This window comes from Macaca fascicularis, chromosome 15 (assembly GCF_037993035.2).
Source record: "Macaca fascicularis isolate 582-1 chromosome 15, T2T-MFA8v1.1".
NCBI classification, from domain to species: Eukaryota; Metazoa; Chordata; class Mammalia; order Primates; family Cercopithecidae; genus Macaca; species Macaca fascicularis.
The window spans coordinates 51,351,905-51,377,443 of NC_088389.1; the positions used below are offsets into that span (position 1 = coordinate 51,351,905).

The following is a 25,539-nucleotide window of genomic DNA, read 5'->3' on the forward strand; positions in this document are numbered from 1 at the left end:
ATAATATTCCATTGTACGTGTACTGCATTTTATTTATGTGTCAGTGGACATTTAGGTTGTTTCCAGCTTTTGGTCATCGTGAATAATGCTGCTATACACATGAGTGTGCAAATATTAATAGCAGTTTGAGTTCCTGCTTTCAACTATTTTGGGTATATATCTAGAAGTGGAATTTGTGGATCATATGCTAATTCTATGTTTAACTTTTGAGTAACTGCCATATTGTTTTCCACAGTGGCTGCACCACTTTACATTCTCACCAACAATGCACAATGGTTTTAATTTCTTCACATCCTCACTAACACTTAACAGTTGTCATTTTTTTGGGGGGGGGGGTTTGTTTTGTTTTGATAATAGCCATCCTAATGGGTGCAGAAAGGTATCTTATTTTGGTTTTGATTTGCATTTCCTGAATGACTAATGGTATTGAGCATTTTTTTTCATGTGCTTATTGGCCATATCTTCTTGGGAGAAATGTTGATTCAAGCCCTTTGCCTGTTTTAAAATGGGGTTGTTTGTTTTTTTGTTGCTATTGAGTTTAAGAGTTCTTCATGTATTGTGAATGTCAGTTCCTTATGATTTGCAAGTATTTCCTTCTATTCTATGACTTGCCTTTTCACTCTCTTTATGGTATCCTTTGATGCACAAAAGTTTTTATTTTGATGAAGTTTAATTTATCTATTTCTTCTTTTATCACCTGCACTTTTGGTGTCAGTTTATTCCCAACTATTTTATCCTTTTTGATTCTATTGTAAATGGAATTTTCTTAATTTCCTTTTCACATTGTTCATTGTTAGTGTGTGGAAATGCGCTGGATTTTCATGTTTTCGTCTTTGATTTATGAGGATAATAACAATCTGACTTGCAGGGATTTGTGATGAGGAAATTTATGTCCAAGACAGGCCTTATTGAATTGCAGGTGCTCAATAAATGGTAGCTATTATTAATAATATTATTACTGATTGATTTGTTCTTGGCATTCTGAGGTAGATTCCCATAGAGAAAGTGTAGCTCAACTCTAAACTTTCAGGTCATGGAGCAGTATCAGGCATTGGAAAAACAGCTCGATCTGGGGTTAATCCAGCCTCTGACATTCCTTAGCCTCATGATCTTGAGCAAATTATTTCACAGCTCTAAACTGGAGTGTGCCCATTTGAAAATTGGGAATGATAATATCTGACTCATAGTATTTCTGTAAAGATCAAAGAAAGTAATGTGTGTGGTGTATGCTAGATCTGATATCTAGCACAGCGCAGTAATTATTACTATAGCTAGGAACCCTGCAACTAGACTAGTTGGCCTTAAAGCTTGACTCTTACACTTACTAGTTGGTAACTTGAGCAAGTTATTTCCCTCCTGTGCCTCAGTTTTCTCATCTATAAAAGGGAGATGATAGTGGTACCTACCTTGTAGTGTTGTTTGGAATTAAATGAGTTAAGATATAAAGATGTAAAGATATAAAGATGTAAAGTGCCCTGTGCCTGGCATATACAAGCAGTATGTGATGGCTATTATTATTATAATCATCATTGTAGCTACTATAGTCGCCTTGCTGCCCCCTATCAGATCGCCTTCTAAAACTATTTATAATCTTTTTCCCCCACATTAAATGAATGAGGTCTTTAAAAAAAAGAAAAAGGAGAAGGAGTCTCTACCCACAGCCCAGAACTCCCCCATTGGGAGTGCTTCCTCTGTCTCCTGCTTGCAGTGACACCACCTGGAGGGAACCCACCACCCCCCAACCACCACCCCCAGCAGCTCCAGCAACAGGCCTGCCAGAGATCTGAGCAGATGTTTCTGCTTTTCAGACCCAGGCATTTCCTCTCTTCTAGGAGCACATGACAGCACAGTCAATATCTGGAAACCTGCTGCTTCACAGTAGGGCTGAGAACTAAACTGGTACTTTACTAGAAAATGGTAATAAAGCAATTTGAATTGCTTTTCATCCTCCTTGCTCTTAACAGCTTTTACGTTCATACGAGACCAATCAATTAATCCTGCTTCAGAGCTATAGGAATGGGGTGTTTTCCAGCCTCTGAATAGGAGATGGGCCCATAACAGAGATTTTCCAGCCCTATTTCACAAGGACCATTTAGCCTGGCATCTAGAGCAATGGTGGGCAGAGGTGCCACTTGGTTGGCACCATATTCTTACAGCCTGGCCAGTTCCCCAGGTGCAAAAGAATGGCTTCTACCCCAAAGGCAAACCATAAATGTGATTCTTCTTTGTATAGTCTTTTCCTTCCATTCTCACTTCCTTCAATCCCAGGTTTCTGCAGGAAAGAGTTAATAAGGTAGAGAGGATGATTCACCTGTGTGGAAACTGATATGTACATTAAAAAAGGAAATGCCATTTCCTTCCTGACCAAGTGTGGTGTAGTTCCTTTGAAAGCCTCTTCTCTCACCTTGAGGAAGTTCTTACAGATCTCAGCATCCATAGATCTGTGTCCAGCACACAGTAGCACTCAGAGAATAATGGATGAAGTGGATTAAAATAGAAATGAAATGAAAATTTAGGAAGAATGGAGGCGAGGGAAGGATTTTTCCCCATTTCTCATAACCAAGTATTGAATGTTATTATTTTAAGAATTAATATATTTTAAAAGTCTTCACATTAAAAGATAAATGGGGCTCGGTGTGGTGGCTCATGCCTGTAATCCCAGGAGTTTGGGAGGCCGAGGAGGTCAGATCACTTAAGGCTAGGAGTTCAAGACCAACCTGGCCAACATGGTGAAACCCCATCTCTACTAAAAATACAAAAAGTAGCTGGGCATCGTGGCGGGTGCCTGTAATCCCAGCTACTTGGGAAGGTAAGGCAGGAAAATTGCTTGAACTTGGGTGGTGGAGTTTGTAGTGAGCCAAGATCTCGCCACTGCACTTCAGCCTGGGTGACAGAGCAAGACTGTCTCAAAAAAGAAAAATTAATAAATAAAGACAAATGGATACAGCATAAATGGAAGGTAACAAATTGAAAATGGTCAATGCCAGTGGACGAACACATTTACTCTGGCACACAAATTGGTGTTGAGAGAAATTTATGTTCTTCTTTCATTGTGAAATTAGTGTAGGGTATTTATCCACCTCAGCACAGATATTTGCCAGAAGTTGCCTCAAGACCTCAAGCACAACTTGTTTAGACATTTTCCAGTTGTAATTTTTTTCTAGGCTGTTAAAAATATTGACTTTGACAGCTTTAAAATGATGGCCTCAAAATTGGAATAATTTACATTCTGGAATTAAGATAATTCAGGCATTTCTGCTGGCAAGGACAGAGGGTAGGAGCCAGTTATATAAATTCCAGATTTGAGGGAGACTGAACCATTAGCATAGATTGGTCGTCTGTGGATATTCAGAGCAGTCACCTTCCCATATAAATGAATCTTTATGTCTCTTCCAGGCAGGCCCAGATTCTGAGCTATTTTCGGAACTTCTTTCGGATCAGGTGATCTGGAAGAGGGTGGGCGAAGGCGTCGGACTCAGGCCACACTCATGTTGCCGGCCTCTTGGTGTTCTGCAAGAGACACAGAAAGCCTGAGGAAAAATTCTAGCCACTGTCTGGCTGTTATGTGTTTACCTTAGACGTTCTCTCCTTTAACTCCTGAGTCTCAGTCCCAGAGAGTCAACATAGAAGGCATTCAGACCAGCTCAGTGGTCCTGGACCTGACCCAGCTCTCTCTGCCAGATTCCAAACACACCTGCTAAACAGATTCTTTTCTCCCAGCGCTCTGCTGACATTTCAGCTGGAACCAAAGTCACTCTCTTAGTCCACAGCATTTCTCTGACTGCTAACGGGACCATTTGTCCTCTCCATTCCTCAGGAGCTACTCTTTGATTCTGACTGGAAACACCTAAGTCAAAAGAAAAGTTGGTCCAAACCCCGAGGCTATGACTGGGAAATAATTGAGTGGTAATCATATTCGATAGGAAACAATGAAAGCAACAGCTTCCCTCAGATGGATTCCTCCTCATCCTTGGTACCAGGTACACTTGTGCTTGTCACATTTAGTCATCCTCGAATGGCTCTGAGGTGTCATCCAGATTTCACATGTGAAAAAAAGATTAGAAAAACTAAAGAATTTCCCCAGAGGCACCTGACGGTGACCGGGTCAGATGGACCCCAAGTCCATAGTTTGGATATTTCAACTGTCACCTCTAGCAAAGATGTAGATGGCTGAGTCAATCATCCCTGTGGAAATCAACAGGTGGAAGAGACACTGGAGAGGACAAGGGCTTCTCCCAAATATGTATCATGTGCATGAGTGCAAGTTCAAATCAGTCACAGCAATCATGGTCATTTGGAATTCTGTGATTGGAAGATATATTAAAGCCCTTCTAAATCAAGTCTTTAACATTCAAAGCTTGACACGCTTAAGCATATGGCAGATTCTTAACAGGATGATTTTGACCCTCCAGGAACATATGGCGATGTCTGAAGGTATTTTCAGTTGTCACAACTTGGGTAGGATGCTTGTGGATAGTAAAGACCAGGGATGCTGCTAAAACATCCTGCAATGCTCAGGACAGCCACCTCCCACCCCATTCCCTTCAGCACAAAACAGAATGATCTGAATCAGATCATGTCAGTAGTGCTGAAGTTGAGAAATCCTGAAAAATGGAAAGGCAAGATGATAGAAACACGGACACTGGAGATCATCTGGACCACGTCCCTCATTGTTACAAAAAAAGAGACCCAGAGTGGTGAAGTCACCAACCCTTGGTCACACAGCAAGATTTTGGTAGAGTTGGATATGAACTACACTGGACATGAGCAAATGAATAGCTATACTAATAAATATCTATAATAATACATTGAACAATCACAATTGCAAAGCATTAATAGAAAAATGTAAAAAGAAAAACATTGACAGCTATTATCACCAGGCATAGTCACATTTACTCTGCATATGTAGGTACAGCAAGTATTACAGGAAGATACTGCCCATATATAATTCGTATTTAAAAAAAAAAAAACCTTTTTTTTTTTTTTTTTTTTAAACAACACGAGAGGAATGAACCAGCTTAAAATCTCACAGCTCATAAGAACATGGAATTGAACTCTTTTCTCTTAAATCAAAGGCCTTTGGGATGACCGGCAGGGCCTTGGTTCTTTCCATGACTGAAAGGGCATTAAAAAGAGAAAGTTTATACCCATATATGTGAAAACAGCAGGATATTCAAACATCTTTTATAGTATCACAGTCATCTGCATTTGATATATCTTTTGAGTCTATTGCTATGAAGGATGTTGCATTTACTCCTGCAGGCTCTGCTGTTGGGTATATAAATCGCTCGAAAATATCTGGAGGGTAATTAAGCACTAAGTATGAAGAGCCACTCTTTGATACAGTGATTTTACTTGTTGGAATCTGTCCTAAGAAAACAATCAGAGTTGCAGATAGATTTATGCACAAAGATATTATGATAATAATAATGGCTGGGATTTATCGAGCTCACACCATATGCCAGACTCTGTTTTAAGTGCTTTCCATGCATCATCTTATTTGCTCCTCATAACACTATGAGGTAAGTATTATTCTCATCCCCATTTATACATGGGAAGCTGAGGCTTAGAGAGTCTCAGTGATTTGGCCAAGGTTACTTGGCTACTATATGATAAAGGGAATTCAAGGCCAGGCAAACTGATTCACAGGGTTTCTTCATTTTAATTGCTATACAATACCGACTGATAGCAGTAAATTACAAATTTATCGGGAAACATTGGAAAGAATCTGATGTCTAACATGAGTGCACTTGGTTAGGGGAATTATGACCTGTTTCCTCTTTTGGTATCTTGGCCTAAAGTAAACCTGGACTATGTCTTCCTTGGGTGAAAAAGGACAGCAGATCTGCTTGGAGGCTTTGCAGATAGTTCACACTTGTGCAGGCTGTCATTTAATAGAGCTTAACTCTGGTCACAGGAAGGAGAATGCAGCAGACTGGAACTCAGACAGACCTCAGTTTGAATCCTGGCTTGGCCACATCCTAGAAGTTCAGCCTTTGATAAGGCACTTTTTCTTCACTAAACCTCACTTTCCACCTTGTTAAAATGGGGAAGTCACATCCACCTGGTGGGGTGGCTGCATGAAACCCTTGGCTTGCGGAAGTGCTCAGTGACACACAGTGGGTGCTCACTAAGAGTTAGATGACTAGAAATAGGCAGAGATGGAGCCCTGCATTGGTGACCTGAGGAGGAAGGCTTGCTGCTGTCTGAGGGAAGGGGATTCCCAGCTGTGCTTGGGGAAGAGGAAGTCAGCGAAAGTCACTTAAGAATGTTGGATTCTTGTGGACGAATCCTGTAAACAGCTTTAGAACAATGTAAATAGGACAAATGACAAGTCCTGTGAACAGCTTTAGAAAATGTAAATAGGATGACTGGCTGTGAAAATTAACACAAGCAGGAAAAGCAGAAATCCAGAGACCTGGAGGCCTATGGGAAAGGGCTCTTTCTTCTGTAGAAGCCCAGGCAGGGTCTTGTGGCCCCCCATCTGGGTGCGCACTTGAGGGGCAGAAGCTTGGAGAAGAATAAATAATCAAGGAGCTGTCCCAGCCTCAGATCAGACCTACTGGACCCTAACTCTGGAGAATAAAACTTGGGATGTTACTGCAGTGACTGGATTCACATTTCTTGGTCAGCCCCCAGAATAATCCCTGCTTCAGAGGTGACTCAGCTTGGGAAAGGCCAGGGTTCGTGGCCCCTTATCACAAGTGTTTGACTCACAGAGTGTGAGAGCTGGACAGGGCCTTGGAGATAAATCATCTCAGCCAGCCCCTCCATTTGGGAGACAAGAGAGACTCAGAGAGAAGGGACTTGTCTGATGTCCACGGTTACTAAGCAGCAGTGCTGGAACACCAGCCCATGCACTGCTGACTCAGAATCCAGAAGAGATTTTTTTCCCCCTAGCACCTTAATGCTGTTTATTTGTAATAGTTGATGATCTATTCATTGAATTACATGTCCTTGCTCACGCATTTAGAGAGCTTATGGACATTTTGTACAGCCGAAGCATGTATGGTGAAAACATGGAAGTATATATTCATTCTGTCAACAAATGTTGTCAACTCTTATCCAATAATGCCTCTCGAATCCATTTCCATCTCTCTATTTCAGACTTATCACCTTGCTTCTGGATCCTTGTAAATGTCTAGCTGATTGTCTTATCTTCAGTAACTGCTTCTCTTCTCAGACATTTTTCAACGCTGCAGACAGAATCATTTTTCAAGGAAATATTTCCATGGTTCCATTGCTTACTGGACAAAAATAAACTCCTTAGGAAGACAGTCAAGGCCTTTTATGATCTGAGCCCATCCTACCTTACCAGGCTTATATCTAATGCTTTTGCCTACCCGTGCATGATACCCATACCTACGGAAGCCACTTCAGGACTCCGTGCTTTTTTTCACACTGTTCCCTCTTCCTAGAAGGCCTGTCTCCCATACCCCAGTCCTGGAAGTTTTGCTCATCCCTTAAGCACAGCTCAACCATCACCTTCTTTATGAAGCCCTTCATCATGCCTCTCCAGGCAAAAACCCATCACCTTCTCTGCTCTGTTTCTCCAGTGCTCTGCACACGCTTGCATTACAGCTCTGCTATTGGATTGAGACATGTTATTTATTTGCCTGCCTGCATCACCAAGGAGGCTGTGAGTGAGCATTTTCACAGCAGCAACTATGTCTATCACATTCACTCTGAAGTCCTAGCATAGGGCCTGACACAGAATAGGTGTTCAATAATGTTTTATGAGTTAATGAATGCATAAATTATTGAATTAACACACATAAAATTATTTATTGCTCATAAGTTGCCCCATCAAGCAAATAGCTAGATAGATGTTTACCAAACCTGGAGGGTATATTTGGCATGGTCTGAATTAAATTACAGCTTATGTAGGACAGAGAAATGTGCATGGAGAGAGAAAATATGAGTGATTTAAATATAGCCCCAAATAAAAATCCTAAGAGAAGACATACTGCATTGCAGGTGTGGAATAGAAGTGGGAGCTGCTTCTCATGTGGGCAACTTTACATTGCATACTCTAGGGTGAGTAGTGGCAGGTGTTTATTTGGATAATGAAGGTGTGATAATTTCCAAATGCAGAACCAGGGAGCCCAGCTAGAATGCAATAAAATTTTTAAGTGAATCTGTTGAATGCTAAAGTGTTGGTTATGGCATAATGTTTTCTAGGCAGTCAGTATAAGAGAGCTGGTTCTTTATAAAGGACAACTCTTTGCCAAAGTTAAGTCCTGAAATCAACTCCTCTCCACCATTACCACCAAACATGGACCCACGTATTTAATCCCCATATTTAATCCCTCATGGCTTTAGACATAATCTTCTGACTTATATATGTGTTAGATCTGACCTCCTGTGTTTTGAACTTTGGCGTTTAAGATAGTAATTCTTAGGGAGACTTGATGTTTTTGAGTCAGTCTATGTTCAGAGGAGAAATGAAAGCTAGGAAGTTTTCACTAGCATTTTAGTAGAGCTTAACTGTAACGCTCAGGTGATTTAATTGACAATGAAGTCTTTTAACTCCATGTCTTGTCATTTGCTAATATTTTAGATTTGCCCAGAAGAGGGGTGTAAATGGGTTTAGAAGACAGATGAGGAATGGTTCCATTGAATTTTTAAAAATTACATTGTTGTGTTGTGGAAAGCTGAAATTTTTAGCTAAAAAGATTAGGATTAGTTATTTTTAACTATCCACCTACACTTATTTTTTATTTACATGAATAGGTTGAAGGCAGAGTGAGTTAAGCAATATTTCTTTACAGTAAAGAGTACAGGGTGCTTTTATATTTGACATCTCACAGTATCTTCCTAACAACATGGGATGTAGGCTTAACAGATCTATTATACAGATGAGGAGTCTGAAGTGCAGGGAAGTTAAGTCATTTTCTAAAATAAGTGAGGTGGTGCCAATGGGACTTAAACATAGATTTTTGTGACTTTCATTGCAATACTCTTGAATGGTTCAGAGCTTCTGAATTCGCATCTTATCTCCACCACCTCTACTAAGTGATATGACTTGGGCTAAGTTACTGTACTCCCTACATTACATTTTCCTCATCTGTACAATGGGCATAAAGGTCTCCCTCTCTCAGGATGCTCTGAAATTGTTGAGGAAACACACAAAGTAGGGAAGGAAATAAGATAGGCAAATCCAACAAATTGCAATTGAGTCCCTCTGTGTGATTGAAATGCAGGGTAGTAAGTGGGAATGGTGAGACTTAATGACTTTAATATAGACATTTGTCCAATCATTCAAGATGATTCAAGATCACAGGATTTGCATTTTATCCCACGGGCAGTGGAGATCATTGAAAGTTTTAAGGTGATCATTTAAGAAAATGGGAAGGTTTGCATTTTCTAGCAGAGTCTCTCTAGCATGAGCTCTTGCAAGAGTGTCCTAATTGGTCCCCAATCCTACATTCTCTCCTGCAGTCCAGCCTCTGCAAGATTATCACAGCGATACTTCTGCAACACATCCCATCATCTCCATCTCCAGCTTACAAACCTTCACCAACTCTGCATTTCTCATAGGATAAAAGTACAAACTAGCATTCAAGGCTCTTCACTGCATTGTCTCTGTCAATTCTTCTGGCTTCATGTTGCTCTCTCTTCCCCTAGATTCTGCAGATTCTCTGCAGGGGCTCATCCTGATTAAAACTCCACGACTGTTATAGCTGTTTCTTACCTTTGTACACACTGCACCTGGGGATGGAATACTTTGTTCTGGTGTGCCCCAAGATATATAATCCTAATCATCAAGACCCAGCTCAGCCAGCACTGTTGCACCTTACTGTAATGATGTGCCTGTCTCCTCCATCAACTGTGAACTCCTTAGGAATAGTGGCACGCCTTATTCATCCCTGAACCTTCATATGTGGCACAATGCTTAGCACAGTGTGGGCGCCACAAATGTGCCACGAACCCATATGGGCTCCAGGATTAGACTGCCTAGTTTTAACTACAGCTTTGTCACTCACTAGTTATGTAGACTCATGTAAACTATATGTATCTTGGTTTCTTTATTTGTAAAGTGTACCTACCTTCTGGAGTTGATTATATATATTTATATATTTATATGTAATGGTAGTATATAGTGGTATCATGCATTAGTATACATAGTGTATGTAAGTATATAGTGTATAGTATTTGCATATGTGTGTGTGTGTGTGTGTGTATATATATGCCCCTTTATGTATGTGTGTGTAGTATATGTAGTGGCAATAAAAGAGCCTGTTCCATAGTAAGTCCTCAATCAATGTCAGATGTTAGTATCTTGATGGCAATTGGAAACCATAAAATGTTTAATGACTTTCTCCTCCTTCAGATTACTGTTAATAATGGAGATACAATGAGACTTGGCATACAGCAATCTATGAAGTCAGAAGTTTATGTTAAATTTCCACTTTTAGCAGAGCAAACATCTGCATTTTCCCAGTTTCAAAAAAAAAATTGGTTATCAAACCAAAAACCAAAAACTGAAACAGTATCTTGGAATGGGAGATTGACCCCATCCCCCCCAGGTTACTATTGATGAACACATTCACACTGAACCATTCTAATGACACATGCCCATAGCATCCAGAGAAAGGCAGCTCTGTACCTATTGGTGAAGTGGCTAAAGTCTGTCTTTGGCAAATCTTTTCTCTTGTTCTTTGTCTACTTGCACATCTCAGAGTTGTTCTAGCTTCAGATGATGCTCCACCCTTCTTACATTTCCTCTCATATCAAACCTTTTTGTCTGTGCCCTCAATCTCTCCAGATGCTTTTCTATTTCTGCAATGGTGTGATAGTTCATGGGAAATGGCTTTTTCAGATTAGTGTGTTCCAATTGCCATGCCAGAATCATCCCAGATGAAAGTAATCCCTTAGCAAGTGCTTTGGTCTGAATGTTTGTGTCCCTCCAAAATTCAGTTGTTGGTACCTAACCTCCAATGCGATAGTGTTAAAAGGCAGGGCCTTCTGGGAGGTAATTAGGTCACAAAGACAGAGCCTTCATGATTGGGATCAGTACCCTTATGAAAGAGGACTGAGGAAGCTTGTTCTCCCTTTCTACCATGCGAGGACACAGCTAGAAGGCACCATCTTTGAAGCAGAGAGCAAGCCCTCACCAGGCACTGAATCTGTGGGCACTTTGATCTTGGACTACCCAGTTTCCAGAACTGTAAGCAATACATGTATACTGTTTATTAATTACCCAGTCCAAGATTTTCTTTTTATAGCTGCTCAAACAGAGCAAGACAGCAAGTCATAGAAGACTGACTGGGATCATGAAGCATTTACATATCTAAGCCTCTTAACTGATAAATTTCTGGGAATTTCAGTGTCCAGTTCTATGTTGATGTTTCCAATGATACATTATATATATGTGTGTATAGACATAGGGATTAGTCCATTTGTAGCAATATATAATATATATTATTGTTTTCAATGACATATTGTAATATATAATATATATTATATGTTGCTGCAAATGGACATATATATAAATGGAGTAATATATATGTCTATTTGCAGCCATATATAATAGATATTGTTTCCAATGACATATATTATACACATTATAATATATAAATGGACCAAGCCCTATGTCTATATATATATACACACACACACACATATATGTGTATGCATGTGTATATATTCTCACCCTCAGGGCTAGACCTGTTCCACTTTTTTGAAGTCCCAGTTAATAGCCAAATACCTTGTAGGTGGATTCAAGGATGCTTGGGAAAAGGCTCATCTCTGGTGGTGGTGGTGGTGGGTAGCAATGGGGAAAACAAGAGAGAAGGAAACCTAACAGAACCTCTGGGAGAGATGCCTATACTCCATTTGGACAACTTCCAACTTAGAAAGAGTTCTGGATGGGAAATAAGATGAGTGAATGCATTATATTATGAAACTAATGGTCCAATCTTTAATAAATTGAATGATTGTATTATAAATAATATATAACATATAAAGCCAAAAATGCTTGTTCTGTAGACCTGTTTATTCAGCTGCTAAGATATATATCCTAGGCCACTTTCTCTTTTTTCCATTAAAAAATCTATTTCATTGAAAAAATACAACATCCTTTTGACATAAATTCTGATGTAATTTCTTAGATATGTGAAACTTGATGAAAACATGGAGCTCCCTACAAAGGCCTGGCAAACCAGCTACTTAATACTTATCTGAAAGAATAAAACGGGATATAATGTCAAACTGTGGTGTTTGGGGAGGGGTGACATAAGAAACTGGATTCTAGTTCCCCATCTTGCACTAACTAGCTCTATTACTTTGGGTAACTTACTATTAAATGTTTTGGACCTAGATTTAACCCATTAGAAAACAACCCTAGGGCTGGGGGCAATGGCTCACACCTGTAATCCCAGCACTTTGGGAGGCCGAGGCGGGTGGATCACGAGGTCAGGAGATCGAGACCATCCTGGCTAACACAGTGAAACCCCTGTCTCTACTAAAAATACAAAAAATAAGCCAGGCGTGGTGGCAGGCGCCTGTAGTCCCAGCTACTTGGGAGGCTGAGGCCTGAAGCTGGGAGGCGGAGCTTGCTGTGAGCCCAGATAGCGCCACTGCACTCCAGCCTGGGCGACAGAGGGAGACTCCGTCTAAAATATATATATATATATATATATAAGACAACCCTGAACTATGTTAAATATACATTCTAATGGAGTTACGTGTTCAAATGACTGGAGGATCACTAAATTCCTTTCTTGATCCCTGGTGAAAACATATAGCAGCCCCCGAGAACTGGAAAGGTCTTCAGAACTCATCTTTCTAGCCTCCTGCCCAAAATGAGTCCCGATGCACACTGCGCTTCTTAGAGCTTTTTCTGGTGCCTTTCTTAAAAGATCTCCTATGAAAAAGATTTCTACAACTTGCCTCTGTAAGTCTGTCCACTGTTTAACAACACTTCCTGTCATCCTGGAGTTTTTCCTCTTATACTGAACATCATAGAATGCCTTAAAGCACACACACACACACACACACACACACACACACACACACACACACCCTGGCTGTGGAGGACTATTCAGATGCAACAGGTGCAATGAGTTATAGATCTTACAAAGAGCACAAAGAAGCACCCAGTCAGCAGGAACAGCAGTTGCCAAGAATTTAATTCATCAGGACAAATCCAAATTTACAAAGAACTAATCCCACATAATGGATAAAGGACAAAAAAGAAGGATTAATGGGGGACAAGGGACTTTCTGAAAATTCACATCTCAAGTCCACTAAACTCCTCATTTGGCCTGCTTCATTTTCCTTCTTTTCCCAGCAAATCTTTATCTATTTTTCTTAAGAAAAATAAAGTTGACTGTGATGAATAATTGCAACCTAAGAACATGTATGTGTTCAACCGCCTTGAAGTTAGTTTGAGTGTTTCTGGGTGCAGAATAACATTTGTGTCAGAACTATGGAAAGACTGCAGTTGAAAATAATGAATCCCTTCCTCGTAACCTATATTGTCTTTGCAGAGTCACAGCAAAAATCTATTTCTTCTCCAATGAAAAGAAGCCTTCTTTCAGCCATGGAAAGAACATTCTCCTGGTGACAATCCAAAATGAAAGGCTCAGTCTACCACCCAACAACATTCTCTTCAAGACTTACTATCAGCACTTCACTGGTAGGAATTCCTGCCCAGGTTGGAAATCAGCCCTGTTGTTGGTTTTAGAGATTACATATTTCCCCCCTGGTATTTGTACCTTGAGGATGACCTACATGTAAAGGAATGGAAGGAGAATGACTTCTCAACAAACATACCTACCTTGGCTTCAAGGACTCAGGTCTTTCCCTGCTTTCAAAATATTCTTTTTAGTTAACTTTGTTGGATTTTCTTACTCCCCATCTTGTTCCTTATCTTCTAATATATGAGCCCCCATTCTCTACTATTCCTACTGTGTACTCTCCCATTTGTTGAATTCATTTGCATCCCTAACTTTAAACCATACTCCTCTGTAGATGACCCCCAAATCTTCATCTTTTGTTCTCATTTTTCTTCCAACCTTCCAACTCCATGATGAAATTGGTCAATTGTACATTGCTTTCTGGATGTTTTATAGCCATATCCAGTGGAACTTGTTCCAAACTGAATGAATCATATTTCTCCTCAAATAAAAACTACTCCTCTATCTAGTTGCCCTAGGGAGCAATTCAACATGTTTTTGAATATAGATTTAGGTCTATGTTCACCTTTACTGGAAAGTCACTACCTTTCTTTTCTATTCTTATGAATATCAGTTTGATTTGTTATTTTCATGCTTGATTACTGTCCTGAGCTCCTTACTAGGTTTTCCATCTCTTCCTTTGTGCTCCCACACACATTGAGTGTATATTTTTACATTGATTACACACTAGTCTTTCTTTCTTTGTTTTGCCATGAAATAGCCTCATTTATTGTTGAAGACAACACTGAATGCTAAATGTACTTTATAATGGAATTAGGTGTTCAAATGCCTGTCTCCCCATAAGAGTGTAGGGTTTCTCAAGGTCAGGTTTATCTTTCTTACCCCAAGCATCTTGTATACTATTTAGTGTCAAGGCTCAAGATGGTGCCTGAGGGTTGACTCTAAACCTTGGATGCATTTACTTGGGCCTGCATGTTTTGTTTTGTTTAATTTGTTTTCTATTTTTGTAAACATAATTATTTTTCAACTTAAAAATTCAAGATATTTTATACAAAATTTGTTTTTCTTTTTCTTTTTTTTTTTTTTTTTGAGATGGAGTCTCGCTCTGTCGCCCAGGCTGGAGTGCAGTGGCCGCATCTCAGCTCACTGCAAGCTCCGCCTCCCGGGTTCACGCCATTGTCCTGCCTCAGCCTCCCGAGTAGCTGGGACTACAGGCGCCCGCCATCTCACCCGGCTAGTTTTTTGTATTTTTTAGTAGAGACGGGGTTTCACCGTATTAGCCAGGCTGGTCTCGATCTCCTGACCTTGTGATCCGCCCGTCTCGGCCTCCCAAAGTGCTGGGATTACAGGCTTGAGCCACCGCGCCCGGCCCAAAATTTGTTTTTCAAATTTACCTTGTGTAATCAGAATGGTTGATAATGCTGGACTCCATTCTTACTCAGCAACAATGGATGGGGCAGATAAATGGGTATTTGCTTTAGACAGAGCATGTCTGCTCCAGCGTGTCCCTCTCTCCACCACTTCCCAGTGATACCCAATATGCATCCCCCTTCCTGATGAAAGTCACCTTCCTCACATGTCACCTGTAAGCAATTGAGTTTGTGTTTCTTTTCTTTCTTTCTTTTTTTTTTTTTGAGACAGAGTCTCACTCTGCCACCCAAGCTGGAGTGCAATGACATGATCTCAGCTCACTGCAACCTCCCCTTTCCAAGTTCAAACAATTCTCCTGCCTCAGCCTCCCAGGTAGCTAATATTACATGCCCTTGCCACCACACTTGGGCTAATTTTTGTATTTTTGGTAGAGACGGGGTTTCACCATGTTGGTCAGGTTGATCTCGAACTCCTGACCTCAAGTGATCAGCCCACCTGGGCCACCCAAAGTGCTGGGATTACAGGTGTGAGCCGCCATGCCTGGTCGAGTTTGTTTTTCTGATTGGAGCCCAAAGTAGGTGCTCAGAAGATGTTTATAGAATAAATGCTACCTTGCTATATATAATCCAGAATTTCTGAGTAATGTAGTACTTCAGAGATTTTTCCAGACCCACATTCCTATTAGATGTTAAAGTCTTTACAGCAGGTTTGGGGATTCATTTCAATTTCCTGACAATTACTGAAACTGCATGCAAACTTAGTGAGGATCAGTTCCCTGCCTTCACAGGCAGCTCCTCCCTCATAGGCAGTCAGAGAGCTCTAATTTTTGGAAAGGCCTTCCTTGTACTGAGTTAAAATCAATTAGAGAACTCCGTAAAAGCATGTATCAAAGTGCTAAGTGGTATGGTGTGAATTTTCAGGTACAGTCTGAGTGTTTGGAGAAGCTAGAGATCACACCAATTTGGGAAGCCAGGAAAGATTATAGATTGTTCTTTGAAATAGGTGGTATTTAATATGAGCATTGATGGAAGATTAGGATTTTGTCAGAGGAGAATAAGAGGAAGGCTATTCCCAGGGATGAAAACACCAAGCAAACAGGCATTGAAAAGCTTAGCCTGGAATGCGTTGCCAACACTTGGGTGGTGCAGGTTGACTGAGGCATGGCACACGAGTTTAAGGGAGGGAAGATAGAAGAGAGTTTTCGGGGAAAGGGTCAGGAAGTTCTGAGGAGGGGTTCAACACCACCAGGCCTTTTATCCAACTTGTACTTACTTGTTCATTCCCATTTCCATCACTTCTGCCAGTGTTCTTCTCCACTGATCCAGCTGCACATCTGAAGTACAAATGCAGCTTCCTTGGATCAACTCTCCACCCAGGTACTTCCTTGCTGTCTTGTAATGCATCTTGCCCACCAAGGCCAGGACAATTTTCCTAATATAATAGTCCTATTAGGTATTAGGTAATTCTCCTACAAAATGTATCTACTTTTTTGTTTTGTTTTATCTAACTTTAAATCCCCTTCCCTGATTTTTAGTGACATAAACCCATGCTATCTATACAAGCGTTTTATACAAAATTTGTTTCTCAAGTTTCCTTTGAATAATCAGAATGGTTGACAATGCTGGACTCCATTCTTACTCAGCAACAATGGATAGGGCAGATAAGTGGGTATTTACCTCCCCCCTCCCACATGACTCCCTGTGGCTAACATGGACTCCTTGTTGCTGTAAACACACACACATACCATGAGGGAAAAGCGTTCCCACACCAAAAGATGCCGGTGTGAAACATGCCTTCATCTTTTACTAGTTGAGTGTCCTTGAGTAAGTTCCTTAACTGAGTCTCGGTTTCCAAACATTTTAAAATATGGTCTAATAGGGACTATTTGGTAAAATTTTTGAGAAGATTGAGATCCAGTGGCTTCTATTTTTTAAGCCTTTTCTAATCTCCCAAACAACTGAGCATTTCCCCCATTCAATATATGCCTTGTCCAAAACTTTAATATACGTCTTAGTAGACTGTACTTTAATTATTTAATAATAAGAAGAACTAACTTTTTGGAACACTAATTTTCATTTTTCAAGCACTGAGATAAACACTTTATATGTATTTTTCCCCCATTTAATCCTATCCATCTACCTGTATAATCTTGGTGTGCTTATCATCCAATTTATAACTTTCTGAAGACAACACATCAGATTATTGTTCATATTATTTATGTCAATTATTTGCTTGGCAGATAATAGATGCTTGTGATAGGCAGAATTATAAGAAGACCCCCAAGAATCCCACCCCGCAGTGTACATACTCTATATAATCTCCTGCCTTTGCGTATGGGAAGGATCTGTTAATATGATGGATGCCAGTCTTGGGAGTAGGTTACATTATTTGGTAAAGGTGAAGGGATTATTGCAGATGTAGTTAAATTCCCTAATTAGTTGGCTTTGTGAAACTTATCCAGGGTGGGTCTAACCCGATCAGATTAAAACCCTTAAAAGAGGGACTGAGTCCTCCTGAAGGGAGAGAGATTTTCCTGGTGGCCTTGAAAAAGGAAGCCTTCATGTTCTGAGAGGGCCTGTTGAAGGCAGCCATGTGGCGAGAATATGAGAGTGGCCTCTAGGACCTGATAGGAGTCCCCAGCTGGCAGCCAGCAAGAAAATGAGACTTCAGTCACAGAGCTGCAAGTAATGAATTCTTCCAATAATCTGAATGAGCTTGGAAGTGGATTCTCCTCCAGTTGAGACTCCAAATAGGAATGTAGCCCAGCAACATCCTCATGAACCTCCAAACAGAGAAGCAAGCTAAGCCATGACTGGACTCCTAACTCATGGAAAGTATGTGATTTTTCAAGCTGCTACCTTTCTGGTAAATTAGTATGCAACCACAGAAAAGTAATACAGCACTTGATAAATGGTTGAATGAATAAATGAACCAAACTCTTCATGCATATGCTCCAGATGCTCTTGTTATACATTCCTACGTGGCTGGATCACACCTTTCCACATTCTGGATAGCCTTCTCTTTTTAATATTTACCCATTTAAATTCTACCCATTCTTACTGGTCTAGACCTCACCATGAGTCCTCCATGGCACTGACCTCCAGGGTGCTCACCATCTAGGTGAAGTGGTACCACCTGGGGCTTCTCCATGATGTGATGATGTTCTGCTTGGTGCTGCTCCTTGGTGGTCTCCTGACTCCCTAGCCTTCAGGGTAAATTTGTGAGATATTTGTCTGAAGGTGACAGTAGTAATAATGGAAAGAGCTGAGCTTGACAGGAGAAAGATGTAAGGAGAGAAAGGGAACATAGACAGAGCATTGGCCATCATCTTCTACACCAGGGGAAGACGAAATAATTCTTGAACAAAAATAAATGTAGATACAAGATAATTTCTTGATACATATATCAAGAAAGTAACATTTTAGCAGTTAGAGTACCCATCACTCAATGGGTCCTAAATTCATATTAATTTTGCATTACCTTTCTTTCTCTATACTATCATGTCTAACAATCAAAATATTTTTGAGGAATGTCTTATATTTTACAAAGTATTTTTATTTATGTGATCTTATCACAGGTCAATGAACTAGGTGTTATTATATTTTCATTTAACAAATGTGTAAATCAAGTTATGGGGACATGGAATAACTTGCTGACAACTCAGTCACCTAAACTGTTTTGAAATCAGGATTATACCTAAGTTCCTTACTCTTGATGCCCTCTTTTACTAATATCCACAAAGACAAAAATGAAGTGTCAATGTCTGTATAAATTTAATTCAACCATATTCTGAGCTGCTGGCTGGCTCAGGCTGAGAGGAGGGCAGGGAGGCTCTGACAAAGGGATTCAGATCATATGCCCTCTGACTCTGAACCATTAAGCTGTGTAACCATTGAGGTCACTGAGATATATGACTGCTCAGTGATATGACCAAGGAGCTATGTGACCACTGGCCTATACATATAACAACTGAGCTATCTGTTCATAGACCTCTATAGCTACAGAGCTATATGATCACTGAACTCACTACTGAGTTACATGACCATGGAGACGTATGACCTCTGAGGCTTATGACCACGGGACTATGCAACCACTGAGCTATCTGACCATAAAGCCATATGATCACTAAGCCATATGCCAAAGCACTGTTTCACACAGGTGGTTTTAGGTATAAAAGTAAATATTTTATGGCATAGAAATAAACATTCCCAGTCTAGCTGTCTCACTTGGCATCTTCTTCTTCTAATTTTTATGAGTCAACCATAACAATAGGTAAATAAAACACAGCTAAGGCTTTAAAAGAACAGGTGACGTGGACATCTGACATCATGTCTCCATGCCTCACTAGTTGTGGGAACTTGATCAACTCAATTCAACAAATGGTTATGGAGCACATACTGCACATCAGATGCTGTGCTAGGACCTTGTTTCCATGAAACTTAGAGAGGAAGGCACGGGTCAAGTAATCAGACACAAGTGAGTGTTACAGACAGGGGCTCTGGAAACAGTGAGCAAGGGTACCTACCCAAGTCATTTAATGGTTTTGACCAACCTTAGTTTATCCAGCTAAAAATGGAGATTACAATAGTAATACCCGCTCTACCTATTTCATGACCATCAAAGTATTATATTGACTGTGTTGTATAAACTGTAAAATATGTTAATTATCCTATTATTTGTGTTTGTTATTGGTAGAGGGATAAGATTTCTTATAAGTTATTAAACTCTCCATTACATTTTGCTTGTTTGTGGATATTATATCCCCAACTTGTAGTCTAAAAAAATTCTTAGAAGGTACAAATTCGACACGACACGTTAGCCAGAATGTGGATATTAACCAGCTTATGGACTTCAGAACTAATGCGTACATTAAAAATTTGAGTAGCAGAAATATATTAGCATTTAATACCCTGAATCACATAAATCTTGAATAGTGAGTTGGGTGAGAAAGATGTGGATTCATAGTCTAGATGTATAGTCGCCTAGAGATTACAAAAGAGTAGCTGTGACTTTGTGTTGATAAACTTGGTGGGAAGTTTTACTTCTTTCTTTCCCTCTTCTGTTTTTTTCCAGTTGTTGCAAGTGTTTGCCTCAAGAAAAGGAAATAGTTCTATTTACTCAAACACATATGCATTTCCCATAAACTCTACAGTCATGATCTTGAAGTGAGATCTCAAAAGTAAATTTCTAAGAGAATCAGTTGGAAACTGATGCTTTATGTAGAGAAGGAAAAGCTTTTACTCAATTATCTACAATAACAGCAGGGGAAATGCTGAACATTACTGACATAGTAAATGGATTTTTTTTTTTTTTTTTTGCATAAATGTTCTCTGTTTTCAAGTTTACTTTAGTGTGAAAGACCTTTATTATGAAATGGTCCCTTTATCTCATTCCCTTTTTTCTCAAAAAACAGACTTTTTTTTTTTTTTTTTTTTGGTCAGCGGCAATGGGCCAGTCATCGTGGAAGATTATTTGGTCTTAAATATCTGATGGCTCCCAAGACTTGATTTTTCACAGTTAGATGGACAGTGTTTGGTGTGATTGTATAGAGTGGTTTGATCTTAGAAGTAGCATATATATCTTCCTATTTTTTTCTTTTATTATTATTTTTTAAAAAACAACTCTATTAAGATGTAATTTACATACCATAAAGTTAGTCATAGAAAGTGTCCAGTTCAATGGCACAGAGTTGTGCAACCATCAACATAATCTAAATTTAGGACATTTTCATCACCCCAAGAAGAAACCCCATATTCATTAGCAGTCACTGCCGTTTCCCTTCACTCTGCCAGCCCCCAGCAACTGCCAAAACACTTTTTGTCTCTATGGAATTGCCTATATTGGACATCACATATAAGTTGTATTATACAATACGTGGTCTTTTGTGACTGATTTCTTTTATTTAGCAGAGTGTTTTTGAGATTCAGCCACACTGTAGCATATTTCAGGACTTATCCCTTCCCGTTGCTGAATAACATTCCATTGTATGAATATGCCACATTTTGTTTATTCAATGTCCTGCTTTTTTTACCTCTCTCAATGTTTGCCTTTGTTGATAACTACTTAGAAATTCTTCTCCCTTGACTTTTATAATACCACTTTTGGTTTTGCTCTAATTTCTCTGGCTATGATACTTCAAACTCTGTCATGGGATTCCCTTCTTCCACTCACTGTTTAACTCTTGATGCTCTTCAGATGCGTCTTTAGACTCAGCAATAGGAAGCCCTGCCTGGAGCATCTTCTTGAAGGCCCCATATGTCACAATGTCCCAGTACATTTATTAAAGGACACAAGGGCACCACTGCAATTGGGCTCCAGTACTCAGTACTGGGACAGTATGTCTCCTAACCTTAAACAACTGCTCTCGTGACTAATGCTGTTCAGGCAAGGGGAAATCCTTGTCTACATCTGTTGACCCATGTCTTCTAAACACAAGATGTCTAAGACCAAATTCCATAAATGAGTGTGGGCTATGCTGTTGCAGAAGTCAAAGATTGGGCACCACTTTGGAGTGCAGGGAAGATTGGAGAGACAGAAGTGCTTAGGTAAGAGAAAACACAAATTAAGGTGTCGAGTCTTTCTTCTCAGATATCATGAATGCACTCTACATTCTTGCATAATAAAGTATCATATCCAAGTGCCCATTTTCTTGTTTCTCTTTACTTTTTGATTCATAGTATTTGAAATACTCATGATTAATGTGGGATTTGCAGTATTGGCACACAGATGCAGGAAAACCTTTGCAATATAAAACAACTCATATTGCTCTTAAATTTGTATATATACAGGTTTAGATGTAATGATGTGAGGTACGACACTGAATCTCTATTACTCTATAGATTTAGATACTACTCTAAGAGATACTGAAGGTTAAATATTTTGCAATATTTTCCTTATATTCTGTATATTACAAAGGTTGGACACAATTGTAAAATTAATGGTTTGTTTCTGAATTGAAATGTTGCTTTTAACAATTTTGTTGACATCTCCAGTTGGTACTGCCTCAGTTTTCTATTTTGTCACTACCATGAAAAGAACATGACTATATAAGAATCTTGATTACAACAACATAATTAGTGATTTTGTTGAAAAGAAGACAAGAAAATAATTTTCATGGAATAAATTTATAATAACTCATGAACTGTGCACATCTTTTTTCATCCCTCATTTGCACATTGCTGGGCAATCAACAGAGCACACAGACATTCAAAGTAATAATTGAACTCAGTCATCCTATTAATTTTTGCCAAATTTTAGACATATAAAAACCATCATTTTAGGCCGGGCACGGTGGCTCACGCCTGTAATCCCAGCACTTTGGGAGGCCGAGGCGGGCAGATCACAAGGTCAGGAGATCGAGACCACGGTGAAACTCCGTCTCTACTAAAAATACAAAAAATTAGCCGGGCGCGGTGGCGGGCGCCTGTAGTCCCAGCTACTCAGGAGGCTGAGGCAAGAGAATGGCGTAAACCCAGGAGGCGGAGCTTGCAGTGAGCCGAGATCGCGCCACTGCACTCCAGCCTGGGCGACAGAGCGAGACTCCGTCTCAAAAAAAAAAAAAAACACCATCATTTTATACACTTAAAGTTGTATTATTATAAAGACATATGTATATTTTTTATATATTTTTTTGGGACGGGGTCTCGCTCTGTCACCCAGGCTGGCATGCAACGGCATGATCTTGGCTCACTGCAACCTCCATCTCCTGGGTTCAAGTCTCAGCCTCCCAAGTAGCTGGGATTACAGGCACCCCCCATCATGCCCAGCTAATTTTTCTATTTTTAGTAGAGGTAGTGTTTCACCATGTTGGCCAGACTGGTCTTGAACTCCTGACCTCAGGTGATCCACCCACCTCAGCCTCCCAAGGTGCTGGGATTACAGGCATGAGCCACCACGCCCGGCCATAAAGGTATCTTTTTAAAAGCAGGAGGATTAAACATTTTATTTAACAGCCTTTTGGTTTGATGTATTGCTTTCCATTGGTACTCTAGCCCAAAATCCTGCAAACAGACTGTCTTCAGGGATCTCCAGTAGGACTCCTCTCTTTTCACTACATATCGCTTCTCAGGGTGAGTTCATTCATTCTCACGTTTTTAAATACCCACAATTTGCTGTGGAACCCAAATTTATTTTTTTTTTCCAGCCCAGATTTTTCTCTTGTATGTCTTTAATGCTTAACTTGGATGTCCCACATCGGACACAACAGGTTGTTAACTAAATGCAGTCTAATTCCATTCCTTCTCGAACTGCCTTCTCCTGAAACCTGGGAATCATCTCCTCCTTGTCCTTCTTCCTCCCCTGCTTTTAAAATAGGCTGTTGGCAGTTATCTTCTACTGATTCCACTGACTTGATGTCTCTTTCGTCTTCTCTTCTCTATTCCCAATTGCCACCGTCTTTGTTAAGATGTTCCTTATTTCATGTTTATTTTTCTACTAGTCGTTCTGACTCCGAGCTTGGCCCTTCCACCAAAAGTCTGGTCAGTTTATAACCCTGCTTAAAATTTTCCAGTGGAGCTTTAGGAAAAGGTCCAAATTCCTTGACATGGTATAAAGGATGTCTTGTGATCGAGTCATTGCCTCCTATTTCTCCCAGCCACCTCTTGAAATAGCTTCCCACTTGCTCTTGTGCTCCAGTAACACTAGCTTTTGGTTTTCTGTATTGTGCCATTCCTCTTCCTGCCTCTGTGCCTTTGTACTTGCAGTTTCCTCAGTCTAGAATGTTCTCTCTTGCCCTACTCTTGCCCTTTACTTAGTGTTTGGATGAGTATGTGATAAAGATCTGTCTCTACTATACAACGTCTGTCTCCACTGTGCCCTCCTTCTGGGCAATCTCTGCATGTTTTTTCCTTTATAGGTTAGGCCCTAGTGGTTCTCTGTCATATAGTAAAAACTCATTATATGTTTGTTGAATGAATAAAAGGTTCATTCACTGTTGTATCCCCAGTCTTTAGCAGAATGCATGGGGCCTAGATTAACTGCTCACTAAATCCTTAATAAATTAAATAAATAAACTCATGCATTCAAAAACAGGAATATCCAGGTAGTTGCTTGAGAAATGGCTTTTCAGAGCTTTGAGGTTCCCTCAGAGGTTAGGTAATGTGTCCTTTTAATTCACTGAGAGCTTAACCAAGTGCTGGCTATGGACAGAAACATAATAAATGCAGTGCAAGAACATGGAGTAGATCACATAGTTTGCCTCTGCCTGCATGTGCTCTAAATTCCCTTTCCTGTCAGGAGGCTGGCTTATCAAGTGAGTGTTCTATAAGTCTAAGGGAGGAGGGAAGGGTGGTATGTGATTTGGGCATGTAATTAAGGGACTATATATTAATAGAATCAATAGTTGAGTCTAGACATAGTCTAGCAAATCAATGGGTCACTCAGCTGAGGATGAAGACCAGTAACATGGTCCACAGCAGAGTGTGGGGTCTGGGATGTGAAGAGGAGGTGGATGAGACAGGTACTGGTTCTCACCTGTTTGTTGTGATGGAGTAGGTGCAAGAGCTATGCTTAAAAAAAAAATCCTCAAAAGTTTTAACTCATTCAGTAATCCAAATATATTAAGATTATTTTGGCCTTAAGTAATGAAGGTGTGGTGGCACGTGCCTGTAGTCCTAGCTACTCAGGAGGCTGAGGCAGAAGAATCACTTGAACCTAGGAGGTCGAGGTTACAGTGAGCCGAGATTGCACCACTGGGCTACAGGAGCAAGACTCCATCTCAAAAACCAAAACCAAAAACCAAAACAAAACAAACCTAATTCTAAGTGGCTAATACAATAAGCAAATGTATTATTTCATAATACAAGAAATTCAGAAGTAAGGGGTCTCTGGTGTTGGTTATTCAGTAGCAAGATGGTAGTATCAAGAATTCAGGGTCTTTTTGTCTTTCACATCTGCCACTGTTGTCTTCGTTCTCAGCCTAGGATTCTCTCTTGGTTGCAAAATGGCTGCTGCAGTTACAGATAACACAGCCAGACAAGACAATGTCCAGAGAAAAAGAAGAGACCAGCTTTTCTTATGCGTCTTTTTTTTTTGAAAAGAAATGCTTTCCCACAGTTCTCCAGTTCACACCTCATTGGCTGGAATTACAACCATACCACCATCCAAACCAATGTCTGTCAAGGGGAATGGGTTCATAACCCACTCCTGGGGCTGGAGTTAGCAGGGAGCATAGGCACCAACAGTATTTTTCTTCCCCAGGCTGCCTCTACCTTGAACTTCTGACTCAAAAGCTTTGCCAAAAAAAATATCCTTTTTCCTCCAAGCTCCTGCTCCACAGGAGAAGGACTGAATTTTAAAAGAATTAATGACTTTTTGTGTATAGACTCCTTTAAGTACTGGAAACATAGTCAATGGGCCCACCTTCATGGACTGGGTGTAAGTTATGGAGCCCGGAGAGCAGTCCAGGGATGTTGGAGATTAATTGTACAATGCACAAGAGTGATTATGTTTAATCACTCTATTTTCTCCCCCCTCTTATAAAAAGCTGCCTAGGTGTGGTTTGCCAATAGTATCAATCTGTTTCAGC

General features: G+C 40.1%; 2 long non-coding RNA genes across 4 annotated transcripts in view; one reads left to right on the top strand and one right to left on the bottom strand.

Annotated features, from left to right (window-relative positions):
* LOC135967396 (uncharacterized) overlaps positions 1 to 25,539 on the top strand; it is a 117,371-nt gene that overhangs the window by 66,221 nt on the left and 25,611 nt on the right. For 2 of the 3 annotated variants that reach the window (XR_010581484.1, XR_010581483.1), the window contains exon 3: positions 13,494 to 14,530. The exons of the other annotated variant lie outside the window; for it this stretch is intronic. This is a non-coding gene — a long non-coding RNA (uncharacterized lncRNA). Of the gene's footprint in view, positions 1 to 13,493; positions 14,531 to 25,539 lie in introns of those variants that run through there. 3 annotated transcript variants of the gene reach the window in all.
* LOC141408620 (uncharacterized) overlaps positions 3,018 to 25,539 on the bottom strand; it is a 39,026-nt gene continuing 16,504 nt past the window's right edge. The window contains exon 2 of the long non-coding RNA XR_012424482.1: positions 3,018 to 3,510. This is a non-coding gene — a long non-coding RNA (uncharacterized lncRNA). The remainder of the gene's footprint in view (positions 3,511 to 25,539) is intronic.